General features: G+C 35.6%; 10 non-coding genes across 10 annotated transcripts; all 10 read left to right on the top strand.

Moving 5' to 3' along the window:
• Positions 1-970: 970 nt before the first annotated feature.
• TRNAS-CGA (transfer RNA serine (anticodon CGA)) lies at positions 971-1,052 on the top strand. The gene has a single exon. It is a non-coding gene; the product is annotated as a tRNA-Ser (tRNA).
• A 3,851-nt stretch (positions 1,053-4,903) lies between these two features.
• TRNAS-CGA (transfer RNA serine (anticodon CGA)) lies at positions 4,904-4,985 on the top strand. The gene has a single exon. It is a non-coding gene; the product is annotated as a tRNA-Ser (tRNA).
• A 1,231-nt stretch (positions 4,986-6,216) lies between these two features.
• On the top strand, positions 6,217-6,298 carry TRNAS-CGA (transfer RNA serine (anticodon CGA)). The gene has a single exon. It is a non-coding gene; the product is annotated as a tRNA-Ser (tRNA).
• Positions 6,299-7,529: 1,231 nt separating this feature from the next.
• On the top strand, positions 7,530-7,611 carry TRNAS-CGA (transfer RNA serine (anticodon CGA)). Its single transcript has one exon. It is a non-coding gene; the product is annotated as a tRNA-Ser (tRNA).
• Positions 7,612-8,842: 1,231 nt separating this feature from the next.
• TRNAS-CGA (transfer RNA serine (anticodon CGA)) lies at positions 8,843-8,924 on the top strand. The gene has a single exon. It is a non-coding gene; the product is annotated as a tRNA-Ser (tRNA).
• A 1,225-nt stretch (positions 8,925-10,149) lies between these two features.
• Positions 10,150-10,231, top strand: TRNAS-CGA (transfer RNA serine (anticodon CGA)). Its single transcript has one exon. It is a non-coding gene; the product is annotated as a tRNA-Ser (tRNA).
• Positions 10,232-11,461: 1,230 nt separating this feature from the next.
• On the top strand, positions 11,462-11,543 carry TRNAL-CAA (transfer RNA leucine (anticodon CAA)). Its single transcript has one exon. It is a non-coding gene; the product is annotated as a tRNA-Leu (tRNA).
• A 1,231-nt stretch (positions 11,544-12,774) lies between these two features.
• Positions 12,775-12,856, top strand: TRNAL-CAA (transfer RNA leucine (anticodon CAA)). Its single transcript has one exon. It is a non-coding gene; the product is annotated as a tRNA-Leu (tRNA).
• Positions 12,857-14,081: 1,225 nt separating this feature from the next.
• Positions 14,082-14,163, top strand: TRNAS-CGA (transfer RNA serine (anticodon CGA)). Its single transcript has one exon. It is a non-coding gene; the product is annotated as a tRNA-Ser (tRNA).
• A 1,229-nt stretch (positions 14,164-15,392) lies between these two features.
• Positions 15,393-15,474, top strand: TRNAL-CAA (transfer RNA leucine (anticodon CAA)). The gene has a single exon. It is a non-coding gene; the product is annotated as a tRNA-Leu (tRNA).
• The last annotated feature ends 961 nt before the right edge of the window (positions 15,475-16,435 follow it).

Below are 16,435 nucleotides of genomic sequence, written 5' to 3'. Positions count from 1 at the left end.
TTGAAAGAAAATGATGTCCACTCAAAGTAAAAAGAGCTTTGGTTACTTTCAATGCACAAAATTTTACTTTCAAATCGTGTCAGATGACTTTCAGTGCTAATTATTATATCATTAACCTCTCCTTTATTAAAAATTGTGCTTTAATGCAAAAAAAGAAAAATAATTGTCTGTGCATACTCTCATGTAGCACAATTATCTTCACTAGCTCAAAAGGGCCGCTCATTGTCCAAAATGGATTGTCAAATCAGAGCAAACAATGGAATATCCCCATCATTCCTTGAACACTTGATTAGTTTACAAAACAAGCAAAATTCAAAAGAGTGTAGAAGGTTTGATAGGCTCAAGCATCTCTAATCTTGATGTAAGTTTGGCTACACTAAAAAATCTATTGAAAGTGCTTTCCAAACTAGCTCTGTAGCCAGCTGATCGTATTTGCACAAATATAAGTCAAACTATTAGTGATATTTTCCAAATGATTAAACATGACAATTAGTGTGATAAAGCAACACAGGAATAAGTAGTTGAATCTCTTTTGTGTAGTCAAATCATTTTGCATTTTGCTTGGAAAGTTGATAATGTTTAAAATTAACACTCAATCATTTTAATAGCACGTAATATCACAGGTGTACAATCATGGAATCCTTCGATATCTCAGCTGGTAAAGCGGAGGACTGTAAAAGAGATTGGTACAGAAATCCTAAGGTCGCTGCTTCATTTCCGGCTCGAAGGATGACGCTTTTGATAAACTTAGATGTCAGTACTGACATTTTATAAACCCAAAACTATACCAAGTATAAAGCATTCTCCAAAGTTATATTTTAAAAATCATTAATGCAGGCCACTGTGGTCAGGATAAACTTCCCATGGAAATCATCTCTGATAAAATATTACTTCAGTCATCCTCACAGCCTGAAATGAAGTAGCTCAACCCATAGAGAAACTTTTGTGAAAACATCACATTGTATGAGAGGTAGTCGTGGCCGAGTGGTTAAGGTGATGGACTCGAAATCTATTGGTGTCTCCCCGCGCAGGTTCAAATCCTACCGACTACGACCACATGGTTATTTAATTTTTCAGAAAATTTGCTAAAAGCTTGAAACCAGTGATGTTCAGGGTGAGTCAGGCACTGGCACATCAAAATCTTTAGGATGCCTGCCTGTTCTATCTTTCTCTATCCCCCATTCTCCTCCTCTCCTTGAGACTGAGCCCAGGAATCTCAGCAGCCATACTAAGTAGCATTTATTAATTACAAATGCATTTTGAATGTCAAATTTGTAAGAAAGTTTTGTACATTTAGCAAAATATCAAATTCATTTGAAAGAAAATGATGTCCACTCAAAGTAAAAAGAGCTTTGGTTACTTTCAATGCACAACATTTTACTTTCAAATCGTGTCAGATGACTTTCAGTGCTAATTATTATATCATTAACCTCTCCTTTATTAAAAATTGTGCTTTAATGCAAAAAAAGAAAAATAATTGTCTGTGCATACTCTCATGTAGCACAATTATCTTCACTAGCTCAAAAGGGCCGCTCATTGTCCAAAATGGATTGTCAAATCAGAGAAAACAATGGAATATCCCCATCATTCCTTGAACACTTGATTAGTTTACAAAACAAGCAAAATTCAAAAGAGTGTAGAAGGTTTGATAGGCTCAAGCATCTCTAATCTTGATGTAAGTTTGGCTACACTAAAAAATCTATTGAAAGTGCTTTCCAAACTAGCTCTGTAGCCAGCTGATCGTATTTGCACTAATATAAGTCAAACTATTAGTGATATTTTCCAAATGATTAAACATGACAATTTGTGTGATAAAGCAACACAGGAATAAGTAGTTGAATCTCTTTTGTGTAGTCAAATCATTTTTCATTTTGCTTGGAAAGTTGATAATGTTTAAAATGAACACTCAATCATTTTAATAGCACGTAATATCACAGGTGTACAATCATGGAATCCTTCGATATCTCAGCTGGTAGAACGGAGGACTGTAAAAGAAATTGGTACAGAAATCCTAAGGTCGCTGCTTCATTTCCGGCTCGAAGGATGACGCTTTTGATAAACTTAGATGTCAGTACTGACATTTTATAAACCCAAAACTATACCAAGTATAAAGCATTCTCCAAGTTATATTTTAAAAATCATTAACGCAGGCCACTGTGGTCAGGATTAACTTCCCATGGAAATCATCTCTGATACAATATTACTTCAGTCATCCTCACAGCCTGAAATGAAGTAGCTCAACCCATAGAGAAACTTTTGTGAAAACTTCACATTGCATGAGAGGTAGTCGTGGCTGAGTGGTTAAGGCGATTGACTCGAAATCCACTGGTGTCTCCCTGCGCAGTTTCAAATCCTGCCGACTACGACCACATGGTTGTTTAATTTTTCAGAAAATTTGCTAAAAGCTTGAAACCAGTGATGTTCAGGGTGAGTCAGGCACTGGCACATCAAAATCTTTAGGATGCCTGCCTGTTCTCTCTTTCTCTATCCCCAATTCTCCTCCTCTCCTTGAGACTGAGCCCAGGAATCTCAGCAGCCATACTAAGTAGCATTTATTAATTACAAATGCATTTTGAATGTCAAATTTGTAAGAAAGTTTTGTACATTTAGCAAAATATCAAATTCATTTGAAAGAAAATGATGTCCACTCAAAGTAAAAAGAGCTTTGGTTACTTTCAATGCACAACATTTTACTTTCAAATCGTGTCAGATGACTTTCAGTGCTAATTATTATATCATTAACCTCTCCTTTATTAAAAATTGTGCTTTAATGCAAAAAAAGAAAAATAATTGTCTGTGCATACTCTCATGTAGCACAATTATCTTCACTAGCTCAAAAGGGCCGCTCATTGTCCAAAATGGATTGTCAAATCAGAGCAAACAATGGAATATCCCCATCATTCCTTGAACACTTGATTAGTTTACAAAACAAGCAAAATTCAAAAGAGTTTAGAAGGTTTGATAGGCTCAAGCATCTCTAATCTTGATGTAAGTTTGGCTACACTAAAAAATCTATTGAAAGTGCTTTCCAAACTAGCTCTGTAGCCAGCTGATCGTATTTGCACAAATATAAGTCAAACTATTAGTGATATTTTCCAAATGATTAAACATGACAATTAGTGTGATAAAGCAACACAGGAATAAGTAGTTGAATCTCTTTTGTGTAGTCAAATCATTTTTCATTTTGCTTGTAAAGTTGATAATGTTTAAAATTAACACTCAATCATTTTTATAGCACGTAATATCACAGGTGTACAATCATGGAATCCTTCGATATCTCAGCTGGTAGAGCGGAGGACTGTAAAAGAGATTGATACAGAAATCTTAAGGTCGCTGCTTCATTTCCGGCTCGAAGGATGATGCTTTTGATAAACTTAGATGTCAGTACTGACATTTTATAAACCCAAAACTATACCAAGTATAAAGCGTTCTCCAAGTTATATTTTAAAAATCATTAATGCAGGCCACTGTGGTCAGGATAAACTTCCCATGGAAATCATCTCTGATAAAATATTACTTCAGTCATCCTCACAGCCTGAAATGAAGTAGCTCAACCCATAGAGAAACTTTTGTGAAAACATCACATTGTATGAGAGGTAGTCGTGGCTGATTGGTTAAGGTGATGGACTCGAAATCCATTGGTGTCTCCTCGTGCAGGTTCAAATCCTACCAACTACGACCACATGGTTATTCAATTTTTCAGAAAATTTGCTAAAAGCTTGAAACCAGTGATGTTCAGGGTGAGTCAGGCACTGGCACATCAAAATCTTTAGGATGCCTGCCTGTTCTATCTTTCTCTATCCCCCATTCTCCTCCTCTCCTTGAGACTGAGCCCAGGAATCTCAGCAGCCATACTAAGTAGCATTTATTAATTACAAATGCATTTTGAATGTCAAATTTGTAAGAAAGTTTTGTACATTTAGCAAAATATCAAATTCATTTGAAAGAAAATGATGTCCACTCAAAGTAAAAAGAGCTTTGGTTACTTTCAATGCACAACATTTTACTTTCAAATCATGTCAACTGACTTTCAGTGCTAATTATTATATCATTAACCTCTCCTTTATTAAAAATTGTGCTTTAATGCAAAAAAAGAAAAATAATTGTCTGTGCATATTCTCATGTAGCACAATTATCTTCACTAGCTCAAAAGGGCCGCTCATTGTCCAAAATGGATTGTCAAATCAGAGCAAACAATGGAATATCCCCATCATTCCTTGAACACTTGATTAGTTTACAAAACAAGCAAAATTCAAAAGAGTGTAGAATGTTTGATAGGCTCAAGCATCTCTAATCTTGATGTAAGTTTGGCTACACTAAAAAATCTATTGAAAGTGCTTTCCAAACTAGCTCTGCAGCCAGTTGATTGTATTTGCACAAATATAAGTCAAACTATTAGTGATATTTTCCAAATGATTAAACATGACAATTTGTGTGATAAAGCAACACAGGAATAAGTAGTTGAATCTCTTTTGTGTAGTCAAATCATTTTTCATTTTGTTTGGAAAGTGGATAATGTTTAAAATTAACACTCAATCATTTTAATTGCACGTAATATCACAGGTGTACAATCGTGGAATCCTTCGATATCTCAGCTGGTAGAGCGGAGGACTGTAAAGGAGATTGGTACAGAAATCCTAAGGTCGCTGCTTCATTTCCGGCTTGAAGGATGACGCTTTTGATAAACTTAGATGTCAGTACTGACATTTTATAAACCCAAAACTATACCAAGTATAAAGCATTCTCCAAGTTATATTTTAAAAATCATTAACGCAGGCCACTGTGGTCAGGATTAACTTCCCATTTAAATCATCTCTGATACAATATTACTTCAGTCATCTTCACAGCCTGAAATGAAGTAGCTCAACTGAAACTTTTGTGAAAACTTCACATTGCATGAGAGGTAGTCGTGGCCGAGTGGTTAAGGCGATGGACTCGAAATCCATTGGGGTCTCCCTGCACAGGTTCAAATCCTGCCGACTACGACCACATGGTTGTTTAATTTTTCAGAAAATTTGCTAAAAGCTTGAAACCAGTGATTTTCAGGGTGAGTCAGGCACTGGCACATCAAAATCTTTAGGATGCCTGCCTGTTCTCTCTTTCTCTATCCCCCATTCTCCTCCTCTCCTTGAGACTGAGCCCAGGAATCTCAGCAGCCATACTAAGTAGCATTTATTAATTACAAAAGCATTTTAAATGTCAAATTTGTAAGAAAGTTTTGTACATTTAGCAAAATATCAAATTCATTTGAAAGAAAATGATGTCCACTCAAAGTAAAAAGCGCTTTGGTTACTTTCAATGCACAACATTTTACTTTCAAATCGTGTCAGATGACTTTCAGTGCTAATTATTATATCATTAACCTCTCCTTTATTAAAAATTGTGCTTTAATGCAAAAAAAGAAAAATAATTGTCTGTGCATACTCTCATGTAGCACAATTATCTTCACTAGCTCAAAAGGGCCGCTCATTGTCCAAAATGGATTGTCAAATCAGAGCAAACAATGGAATATCCCCATCATTCCTTGAACACTTGATTAGTTTACAAAACAAGCAAAATTCAAAAGAGTGTAGAAGGTTTGATAGGCTCAAGCATCTCTAATCTTGATGTAAGTTTGGCTACACTAAAAAATCTATTGAAAGTGCTTTCCAAACTAGCTCTGTAGCCAGCTGATCGTATTTGCACTAATATAAGTCAAACTATTAGTGATATTTTCCAAATGATTAAACATGACAATTTGTGTGATAAAGCAACACAGGAATAAGTAGTTGAATCTCTTTTGTGTAGTCAAATCATTTTTCATTTTGCTTGGAAAGTTGATAATGTTTAAAATTAACACTCAATCATTTTAATAGCACGTAATATCACAGGTGTACAATCATGGAATCCTTCGATATCTCAGCTGGTAGAGCGGAGGACTGTAAAAGAGATTGGTACAGAAATCCTAAGGTCGCTGCTTCATTTCCGGCTCGAAGGATGACGCTTTTGATAAACTTAGATGTCAGTACTGACATTTTATAAACCCAAAACTATACCAAGTATAAAGCATTCTCCAAGTTATATTTTAAAAATCATTAACGCAGGCCACTGTGGTCAGGATTAACTTCCCATGGAAATCATCTCTGATACAATATTACTTCAGTCATCCTCACAGCCTGAAATGAAGTAGCTCAACCCATAGAGAAACTTTTGTGAAAACTTCACATTGAATGAGAGGTAGTTGTGGCTGAGTGGTTAAGGCAATGGACTCGAAATCCACTGGTGTCTCCCCGTGCAGGTTCAAATCCTGCCGACTACGACCACATGGTTGTTTTATTTTTCAGAAAATTTGCTAAAAGCTTGAAACCAGTGATGTTCAGGGTGAGTCAGGCACTGGCACATCAAAATCTTTAGGATGCCTGCCTGTTCTCTCTTTCTCTATCCCCCATTCTCCTCCTCTCCTTGAGACTGAGCCCAGGAATCTCAGCAGCCATACTAAGTAGCATTTATTAATTACAAATGCATTTTGAATGTCAAATTTGTAAGAAAGTTTTGTACATTTAGCAAAATATCAAATTCATTTGAAAGAAAATGATGTCCACTCAAAGTAAAAAGAGCTTTGGTTACTTTCAATGCACAACATTTTACTTTCAAATCGTGTCAGATGACTTTCAGTGCTAATTATTATATCATTAACCTCTCCTTTATTAAAAATTGTGCTTTAATGCAAAAAAAGAAAAATAATTGTCTGTGCATACTCTCATGTAGCACAATTATCTTCACTAGCTCAAAAGGGCCGCTCATTGTCCAAAATGGATTGTCAAATCAGAGCAAACAATGGAATATCCCCATCATTCCTTGAACACTTGATTAGTTTACAAAACAAGCAAAATTCAAAAGAGTGTAGAAGGTTTGATAGGCTCAAGCATCTCTAATCTTGATGTAAGTTTGGCTACACTAAAAAATCTATTGAAAGTGCTTTCCAAACTAGCTCTGTAGCCAGCTGATCGTATTTGCACAAATATAAGTCAAACTATTAGTGATATTTTCCAAATGATTAAACATGACAATTAGTGTGATAAAGCAACACAGGAATAAGTAGTTGAATCTCTTTTGTGTAGTCAAATCATTTTTCATTTTGCTTGGAAAGTTGATAATGTTTAAAATTAACACTCAATCATTTTAATAGCATGTAATATCACAGGTGTACAATCATGGAATCCTTCTATATCTCAGCTGGTAGAGCGGAGGACTGTAAAAGAGATTGGTACAGAAATCTTAAGGTCGCTGCTTCATTTCCGGCTCGAAGGATGACGCTTTTGATAAACTTAGATGTCAGTACTGACATTTTATAAACCCAAAACTATACCAAGTATAAAGCATTCTCCAAGTTATATTTTAAAAATCATTAACGCAGGCCACTGTGGTCAGGATTAACTTCCCATGGAAATCATCTCTGATACAATATTACTTCAGTCATCCTCACAGCCTGAAATGAAGTAGCTCAACCCATAGAGAAACTTTTGTGAAAACTTCACATTGAATGAGAGGTAGTTGTGGCTTAGTGGTTAAGGCAATGGACTCGAAATCGACTGGTGTCTCCCCGCGCAGGTTCAAATCCTGCCGACTACGACCACATGGTTGTTTTATTTTTCAGAAAATTTGCTAAAAGCTTGAAACCAGTGATGTTCAGGGTGAGTCAGGCACTGGCACATCAAAATCTTTAGGATGCCTGCCTGTTCTCTCTTTCTCTATCCCCCATTCTCCTCCTCTCCTTGAGACTGTGCCCAGGAATCTCAGCAGCCATACTAAGTAGCATTTATTAATTACAAATGCATTTTGAATGTCAAATTTGTAAGAAAGTTTTGTACATTTAGCAAAATATCAAATTCATTTGAAAGAAAATGATGTCCACTCAAAGTAAAAAGAGCTTTGGTTACTTTCAATGCACAACATTTTACTTTCAAATCGTGTCAGATGACTTTCAGTGCTAATTATTATATCATTAACCTCTCCTTTATTAAAAATTGTGCTTTAATGCAAAAAAAGAAAAATAATTGTCTGTGCATACTCTCATGTAGCACAATTATCTTCACTAGCTCAAAAGGGCCGCTCATTGTCCAAAATGGATTGTCAAATCAGAGCAAACAATGGAATATCCCCATCATTCCTTGAACACTTGATTAGTTTACAAAACAAGCAAAATTCAAAAGAGTGTAGAAGGTTTGATAGGCTCAAGCATCTCTAATCTTGATGTAAGTTTGGCTACACTAAAAAATCTATTGAAAGTGCTTTCCAAACTAGCTCTGTAGCCAGCTGATCGTATTTGCACAAATATAAGTCAAACTATTAGTGATATTTTCCAAATGATTAAACATGACAATTAGTGTGATAAAGCAACACAGGAATAAGTAGTTGAATCTCTTTTGTGTAGTCAAATCATTTTTCATTTTGCTTGGAAAGTTGATAATGTTTAAAATTAACACTCAATCATTTTAATAGCATGTAATATCACAGGTGTACAATCATGGAATCCTTCTATATCTCAGCTGGTAGAGCGGAGGACTGTAAAAGAGATTGGTACAGAAATCTTAAGGTCGCTGCTTCATTTCCGGCTCGAAGGATGACGCTTTTGATAAACTTAGATGTCAGTACTGACATTTTATAAACCCAAAACTATACCAAGTATAAAGCATTCTCCAAGTTATATTTTAAAAATCATTAATGCAGGCCACTGTGGTCAGGATAAACTTCCCATGGAAATCATCTCTGATAAAATATTACTTTAGTCATCCTCACAGCCTGAAATGAAGTAGCTCAACCCATAGAGAAACTTTTGTGAAAACATCAGATTGTATGAGAGGTAGTCGTGGCTGAGTGGTTAAGGCGATGGACTCGAAATCTATTGGGGTTTCCCCACGCAGGTTCAAATCCTGCTGACTATGACCACATGGTTGTTTAATTTTTCAGAAAATTTGCTAAAAGCTTGAAACCAGTAATGTTCAGGGTGAGTCAGGCACTGGCACATCAAAATCTTTAGGATGCCTGCCTGTTCTCTCTTTCTCTATCCCACATTCTCCTCCTCTCCTTGAGACTGAGCCCAGGAATCTCAGCAGCCATACTAAGTAGCATTTATTAATTACAAATGCATTTTGTATGTCAAATTTGTAAGAAAGTTTTGTACATTTAGCAAAATATCAAATTCATTTGAAAGAAAATGATGTCCACTCAAAGTAAAAAGAGCTTTGGTTACTTTCAATGCACAACATTTTACTTTCAAATCGTGTCAGATGACTTTCAGTGCTAATTATTATATCATTAACCTCTCCTTTATTAAAAATTGTGCTTTAATGCAAAAAAAGAAAAATAATTGTCTGTGCATACTCTCATGTAGCACAATTATCTTCACTAGCTCAAAAGGGCCACTCATTGTTCAAAATGGATTGTCAAATCAGAGCAAACAATGGAATATCCCCATCATTCCTTGAACACTTGATTAGTTTACAAAACAAGCAAAATTCAAAAGAGTGTAGAAGGTTTGATAGGCTCAAGCATCTCTAATCTTGATGTAAGTTTGGCTACACTAAAAAATCTATTGAAAGTGCTTTCCAAACTAGCTCTGCAGCCAGTTGATCGTATTTGCACAAATATAAGTCAAACTATTAGTGATATTTTCCAAATGATTAAACATGACAATTTGTGTGATAAAGCAACACAGGAATAAGTAGTTGAATCTCTTTTGTGTAGTCAAATCATTTTTCATTTTGCTTGGAAAGTTGATAATGTTTAAAATTAACACTCAATCATTTTAATTGCACGTAATATCACAGGTGTACAATCGTGGAATCCTTCGATATCTCAGCTGGTAGAGCGGAGGACTGTAAAGGAGATTGGTACAGAAATCCTAAGGTCGCTGCTTCATTTCCGGCTTGAAGGATGACGCTTTTGATAAACTTAGATGTCAGTACTGACATTTTATAAACCCAAAACTATACCAAGTATAAAACATTCTTCAAGTTATATTTTAAAAATCATTAACGCAGGCCACTGTGGTCAGGATTAACTTCCCATTTAAATCATCTCTGATGCAATATTACTTCAGTCATCCTCACAGCCTGAAATGAAGTAGCTCAACTGAAACTTTTGAGAAAACATTACATTGCATGAGAGGTAGTCGTGGCCGAGTGGTTAAGGCAATGGACTCGAAATCTATTGGGGTCTCCCAGCGCAGGTTCAAATCCTGCCGACTACGACCACATGGTTGTTTTATTTTTCAGAAAATTTGCTAAAAGCTTGAAACCAGTGTTGCTCAAGTGAGTCAGGAACTGGCACATCAAAATCTTTAGGATGCCTGCCTGTTCTCTCTTTCTCTATCCCACATTCTCCTCCTCTCCTTGAGACTGAGCCCAGGAATCTCAGCAGCCATACTAAGTAGCATTTATTAATTACAAATGCATTTTGAATGTCAAATTTGTAAGAAAGTTTTGTACATTTAGCAAAATATCAAATTCATTTGAAAGAAAATGATGTCCACTCAAAGTAAAAAGAGCTTTGGTTACTTTCAATGCACAACATTTTACTTTCAAATCGTGTCAGATGACTTTCAGTGCTAATTATTATATCATTAACCTCTCCGTTATTAAAAATTGTGCTTTAATGCAAAAAAAGAAAAATAATTGTCTGTGCATACTCTCATGTAGCACAATTATCTTCACTGGCTCAAAAGGGCCGCTCATTGTCCAAAATGGATTGTCAAATCAGAACAAACAATGGAATATCCCCATCATTCCTGGAACACTTGAATAGTTTACAAAACAAGCAAAATTCAAAAGAGTGTAGAAGGTTTGATAGGCTCAAGCATCTCTAATCTTGATGTAAGTTTGGCTACACTAAAAAATCAATTGAAAGTGCTTTCCAAACTAGCTCTGTAGCCAGTTGATCGTATTTGCACAAATATAAGTCAAACTATTAGTGATATTTTCCAAATGATTAAACATGACAATTTGTGTGATAAAGCAACACAGGAATAAGTAGTTGAATCTCTTTTGTGTAGTCAAATCATTTTTCATTTTGCTTGGAAAGTTGATAATGTTTAAAATTAACACTCAATCATTTTAATAGCACGTAATATCACAGGTGTACGATCATGGAATCCTTTGATAGCTCAGCTGGTAGAGCGGAGTACTGTAAAGGAGATTGGTACAGAAATCCTAAGGTCGCTGCTTCATTTCCGGCTCGAAGGATGACGCTTTTGATAAACTTAGATGTCAGTACTGACATTTTATAAACCCAAAACTATACCAAGTATAAAGCAATCTCCAAGTTATATTTTAAAAATCATTAACGCAGGCCACTGTGGTCAGGATTAACTTCCCATGGAAATCATCTCTGATACAATATTACTTCAGTCATCCTCACAGCCTGAAATGAAATAGCTCAACCCAAAGAGAAACTTTTGTGAAAACATCACATTGCATGAGAGGTAGTTGTGGCCGAGTGGTTAAGGCAATGGACTCAAAATCCATTGGGGTCTCCCCGTGCAGGTTCAAATCCTGCTGACTACGACCACATGGTTGTTTAGTTTTTCAGAAAATTTGCTAAAAGCTTGAAACCAGTAATGTTCAGGGTGAGTCAGGCACTGGCACATCAAAATCTTTAGGATGCCTGCCTGTTCTCTCTTTCTCTATCCCACATTCTCCTCCTCTCCTTGAGACTGAGCCCAGGAATCTCAGCAGCCATACTAAGTAGCATTTATTAATTACAAATGCATTTTGTATGTCAAATTTGTAAGAAAGTTTTGTACATTTAGCAAAATATCAAATTCATTTGAAAGAAAATGATGTCCACTCAAAGTAAAAAGAGCTTTGGTTACTTTCAATGCACAACATTTTACTTTCAAATCGTGTCAGATGACTTTCCATGCTAATTATTATATCATTAACCTCTCCTTTATTAAAAATTGTGCTTTAATGCAAAAAAAGAAAAATAATTGTCTGTGCATACTCTCATGTAGCACAATTATCTTCACTAGCTCAAAAGGGCCACTCATTGTCCAAAATGGATTGTCAAATCAGAGCAAACAATGGAATATCCCCATCATTCCTTGAACACTTGATTAGTTTACAAAACAAGCAAAATTCAAAAGAGTGTAGAAGGTTTGATAGGCTCAAGCATCTCTAATCTTGATGTAAGTTTGGCTACACTAAAAAATCTATTGAAAGTGCTTTCCAAACTAGCTCTGCAGCCAGTTGATCGTATTTGCACAAATATAAGTCAAACTATTAGTGATATTTTCCAAATGATTAAACATGACAATTTGTGTGATAAAGCAACACAGGAATAAGTAGTTGAATCTCTTTTGTGTAGTCAAATCATTTTTCATTTTGCTTGGAAAGTTGATAATGTTTAAAATTAACACTCAATCATTTTAATTGCACGTAATATCACAGGTGTACGATCATGGAATCCTTTGATAGCTCAGCTGGTAGAGCGGAGTACTGTAAAGGAGATTGGTACAGAAATCCTAAGGTCGCTGCTTCATTTCCGGCTTGAAGGATGACGCTTTTGATAAACTTAGATGTCAGTACTGACATTTTATAAACCCAAAACTATACCAAGTATAAAGCAATCTCCAAGTTATATTTTAAAAATCATTAACGCAGGCCACTGTGGTCAGGATTAACTTCCCATGGAAATCATCTCTGATACAATATTACTTCAGTCATCCTCACAGCCTGAAATGAAATAGCTCAACCCAAAGAGAAACTTTTGTGAAAACATCACATTGCATGAGAGGTAGTTGTGGCCGAGTGGTTAAGGCAATGGACTCAAAATCCATTGGGGTCTCCCCGTGCAGGTTCAAATCCTGCTGACTACGACCACATGGTTGTTTAGTTTTTCAGAAAATTTGCTAAAAGCTTGAAACCAGTAATGTTCAGGGTGAGTCAGGCACTGGCACATCAAAATCTTTAGGATGCCTGCCTGTTCTCTCTTTCTCTATCCCACATTCTCCTCCTCTCCTTGAGACTGAGCCCAGGAATCTCAACAGCCATACTAAGTAGCATTTATTAATTACAAATGCATTTTGTATGTCAAATTTGTAAGAAAGTTTTGTACATTTAGCAAAATATCAAATTCATTTGAAAGAAAATGATGTCCACTCAAAGTAAAAAGAGCTTTGGTTACTTTCAATGCACAACATTTTACTTTCAAATCGTGTCAGATGACTTTCCATGCTAATTATTATATCATTAACCTCTCCTTTAATAAAAATTGTGCTTTAATGCAAAAAAAGAAAAATAATTGTCTGTGCATACTCTCATGTAGCACAATTATCTTCACTAGCTCAAAAGGGCCACTCATTGTCCAAAATGGATTGTCAAATCAGAGCAAACAATGGAATATCCCCATCATTCCTTGAACACTTGATTAGTTTACAAAACAAGCAAAATTCAAAAGAGTGTAGAAGGTTTGATAGGCTCAAGCATCTCTAATCTTGATGTAAGTTTGGCTACACTAAAAAATCTATTGAAAGTGCTTTCCAAACTAGCTCTGCAGCCAGTTGATCGTATTTGCACAAATATAAGTCAAACTATTAGTGATATTTTCCAAATGATTAAACATGACAATTTGTGTGATAAAGCAACACAGGAATAAGTAGTTGAATCTCTTTTGTGTAGTCAAATCATTTTTCATTTTGCTTGGAAAGTTGATAATGTTTAAAATTAACACTCAATCATTTTAATTGCACGTAATATCACAGGTGTACAATCGTGGAATCCTTCGATATCTCATCTGGTAGAGCGGAGGACTGTAAAGGAGATTGGTACAGAAATCCTAAGGTCGCTGCTTCATTTCCGGCTTGAAGGATGACGCTTTTGATAAACTTAGATGTCAGTACTGACATTTTATAAACCCAAAACTATACCAAGTATAAAGCATTCTCCAAGTTATATTTTAAAAATCATTAACGCAGGCCACTGTGGTCAGGATTAACTTCCCATTTAAATCATCTCTGATGCAATATTACTTCAATCATCCTCACAGCCTGAAATGAAGTAGCTCAACTGAAACTTTTGAGAAAACATTACATTGTATGAGAGGCAGTCGTGGCCGAGTGGTTAAGGCAATGGACTCGAAATCTATTGGGGTCTCCCAGCGCAGGTTCAAATCCTGCCGAATACAACCACATGGTTGTTTTATTTTTCAGAAAATTTGCTAAAAGCTTGAAACCAGTGTTGCTCAAGTGAGTCAGGAACTGGCACATCAAAATCTTTAGGATGCCTGCCTGTTCTCTCTTTCTCTATCCACATTCTCCTCCTCTCCTTGAGACTGAGCCCAGGAATCTCAGCAGCCATACTATGTAGCATTTATTAATTACAAATGCATTTTGAATGTCAAATTTGTAAGAAAGTTTTGTACATTTAGCAAAATATCAAATTCATTTGAAAGAAAATGATGTCCACTCAAAGTAAAAAGAGCTTTGGTTACTTTCAATGCACAACATTTTACTTTCAAATCGTGTCAGATGACTTTCAGTGCTAATTATTATATCATTAACCTCTCCTTTATTAAAAATTGTGCTTTAATGCAAAAAAAGAAAAATAATTGTCTGTGCATACTCTCATGTAGCACAATTATCTTCACTGGCTCAAAAGGGCCGCTCATTGTCCAAAATGGATTGTCAAATCAGAACAAACAATGGAATATCCCCATCAGTCCTGGAACACTTGAATAGTTTACAAAACAAGCAAAATTCAAAAGAGTGTAGAAGGTTTGATAGGCTCAAGCATCTCTAATCTTGATGTAAGTTTGGCTACACTAAAAAATCAATTGAAAGTGCTTTCCAAACTAGCTCTGTAGCCAGTTGATCGTATTTGCACAAATATAAGTCAAACTATTAGTGATATTTTCCAAATGATTAAACATGACAATTTGTGTGATAAAGCAACACATGAATAAGTAGTTGAATCTCTTTTGTGTAGTCAAATCATTTTTCATTTTGCTTGGAAAGTTGATAATGTTTAAAATTAACACTCAATCATTTTAATAGCACGTAATATCACAGGTGTACGATCATGGAATCCTTTGATAGCTCAGCTGGTAGAGCGGAGTACTGTAAAGGAGATTGGTACAGAAATCCTAAGGTCGCTGCTTCATTTCCGACTCGAAGGATGACGCTTTTGATAAACTTAGATGTCAGTACTGACATTTTATAAACCTAAAACTATACCAAGTATAAAGCAATCTCCAAGTTATATTTTAAAAATCATTAACGCAGGCCACTGTGGTCAGGATTAACTTCCCATGGAAATCATCTCTGATACAATATTACTTCAGTCATCCTCACAGCCTGAAATGAAATAGCTCAACCCAAAGAGAAACTTTTGTGAAAACATCACATTGAATGAGAGGTAGTTGTGGTCGAGTGGTTAAGGTAATGGACTCAAAAGCCATTGGGGTCTCCCCGTGCAGGTTCAAATCCTGCTGACTACGACCACATGGTTGTTTAGTTTTTCAGAAAATTTGCTAAAAGCTTGAAACCAGTGATGTTCAGGGTGAGTCAGGCACTGGCACATCAAAATCTTTAGGATGCCTGCCTGTTCTCTCTTTCTCTATCCCACATTCTCCTCCTCTCCTTGAGACTGAGCCCAGGAATCTCAACAGCCATACTAAGTAGCATTTATTAATTACAAATGCATTTTGAATGTCAAATTTGTAAGAAAGTTTTGTACATTTAGCAAAATATCAAATTAATTTGAAAGAAAATGATGTCCACTCAAAGTAAAAAGAGCTTTGGTTACTTTCAATGCACAACATTTTACTTTCAAATCGTGTCAGATGACTTTCAGTGCTAATTATTATATCATTAACCTCTCCTTTATTAAAAATTGTGCTTTAATGCAAAAAAAGAAAAATAATTGTCTGTGCATACTCTCATGTAGCACAATTATCTTCACTAGCTCAAAAGGGCCGCTCATTGTCCAAAATGGATTGTCAAATCAGAACAAACAATGGAATATCCCCATCATTCCTGGAACACTTGAATAGTTTACAAAACAAGCAAAATTCAAAAGAGTGTAGAAGGTTTGATAGGCTCAAGCATCTCTAATCTTGATGTAAGTTTGGCTACACTAAAAAATCTATTGAAAGTGCTTTCCAAACTAGCTCTGTAGCCAGTTGATCGTATTTGCACAAATATAAGTCAAACTATTAGTGATATTTTCCAAATGATTAAACATGACAATTTGTGTGATAAAGCAACACAGGAATAAGTAGTTGAATCTCTTTTGTGTAGTCAAATCATTTTTCATTTTACTTGGAAAGTTGATAATGTTTAAAATTAACACTCAATCATTTTAATAGCACGTAATATCACAGGTGTACGATCATGGAATCCTTTGATAGCTCAGCTGGTAGAGCGGAGTACTGTAAAGGAGATTGGTACAGAAATCCT

The sequence above is a fragment of the Pseudophryne corroboree genome, chromosome 4, assembly GCF_028390025.1.
Source record: "Pseudophryne corroboree isolate aPseCor3 chromosome 4, aPseCor3.hap2, whole genome shotgun sequence".
In the NCBI taxonomy this organism is placed as follows: Eukaryota; Metazoa; Chordata; class Amphibia; order Anura; family Myobatrachidae; genus Pseudophryne; species Pseudophryne corroboree.
Note: the sequence above shows the minus strand (reverse complement) of the source record. Positions and strands in the feature narration are given on the sequence as shown.